We start from the raw sequence: 1688 nt of genomic DNA, 5'->3' as shown, positions 1-1688 counted from the left end.
GAGAGAGAAGAAGGAGAGAGAGAGAGAGGAGGAATGAATTCTAATTCTAGGCTGGTTAGGGTTTGGATTCTGGGCCTCACTCCCCATTAGGGCAGGAGAGACCCCGAGCTGTTGTGTGGCCTGGCCATGGTGACAAAGCAGGTCCCAGGAGGAGCTGGAACTGGAGGGGGTTTTGTAAACCTCCACTCAGAGCTTGTTGTCCTTCTAGCTCCTCTGTCAACACTACACAAATGACTCTATGGACAGGTGCAGAGAATGGTCCTAGGAGACCTGAAGAGTACGTAGGGCACAGCAGCAAGAGGGCTTCTTGAGGGAAATGAGCCCATCCACAGAGTTCAATGGAGTTTCTCCTCCATGACTGTCAGGAAGTTCTCCCAGTGTGGGGTGTGCCTAAAATCCGGGCTGTAGCTGCACGAGATGGTGCTAGCTGTCAAGAGCAGGAAGAGCCCAGGAGGGGCTGTTTACTGACCTGACAGGCCCTGTAGCTGTGGGCGGATTGGTGGGCTGATCATCAGAGAGCGTTCTGGGGAAAGGGGAGGTTGGAGAGCATCTGGCAAGGCTGGGACCAGGTGAGGCCAGTAGAACCAGTAACAGTGCTGTGCAGAGCCATATTGGTGCCTGAAACACCAGGAAAAATCAGTAATACTGATTGTCTTTATATCAAATGTTGATATTTTGTTCATCATGGATTATTTTGCATTAATTTAGATTTTAAAGAATATTGCATTTCTATTGATTATTGAGTTTTTGCGCATCCCCTTAAATTTTGCCCCAAGGCAGCCTGACACTAGCCCCAGCCCTGGTAGCTGGACTCTCACAGAGTCTCTTTCTTCTGGCCTGGACTCTATAGCATCAGGGCCAGAAAACTCCACCCCGCAGCCTGGGCAAAGCTCCAAGATGCCAGGTCACCAGGCAGTGGCCAGATTCAGGCCACTCCTCACAAGGCCTCCCTATGGACAGCCTCCAAGACACAGGTGGCCCCCAGGGGGTCTCTTCGCTTGGGACGTGCCTCCAGCGCAGCCTCCACTGGGGAATCCACTCCCTGAGCCGAGATGTCCCACCCTCTGGAGCTGAGCACCCCTCCCAGAGCCCTTGCCCTTCCTATGGGTCTTCTGCTTAAAACAAATTACTTCCCATGAGTCAGAGCTCAGCAGAGATGCCAAGAGCCCCACCCTAAAGATGCTTCCAGGAAGAGACTTGCTGTCAGGGTAACAAGGCAACACTCCTACTACTCCGATGGGCTGGCAGACTGGGGGTTCTGACTGCTGAGGGCGTGGTCAGTGTGGCAGAGGAAACGGTTTGGGGGACTTCTGAGTCCTGCCTGACTGCCACACAGGATTCCTTGGGCCCCAGCATTCTGGGCACGAGGTGGGGGCGGGAGTGTTTCAATTGCATGCGAGGCTAGCCTCTGAGCCCCTTGAACCTCTCCTTGCTAATACTCCCAAGACAGCTATGGACGACGCACAGAAGAAGCAGAGGGCTACCTAGAGGGACTGTGATTTCAGGGACTCTAGAAAAGCCCCTGCTTGCCCCTGGCCCACGTGTTCTGTCGCCAGTCACTTAGGCAGATAATTCCTATAAATAGGGATGAAGTGTGGGTGAGCAGAACCTGGAACTCCACAGTTATAGCCAAGGAATTAATATGTGTAAAGAATATTCACATATATTATGTCATTTGATCCTTAAAT

The sequence above is a fragment of the Ceratotherium simum genome, chromosome 17 (genome assembly GCF_057802395.1).
Source record: "Ceratotherium simum simum isolate JZ-2026a chromosome 17, ASM5780239v1, whole genome shotgun sequence".
Classification (NCBI taxonomy): domain Eukaryota; kingdom Metazoa; phylum Chordata; class Mammalia; order Perissodactyla; family Rhinocerotidae; genus Ceratotherium; species Ceratotherium simum.
This window is presented reverse-complemented; position numbering follows the sequence as displayed.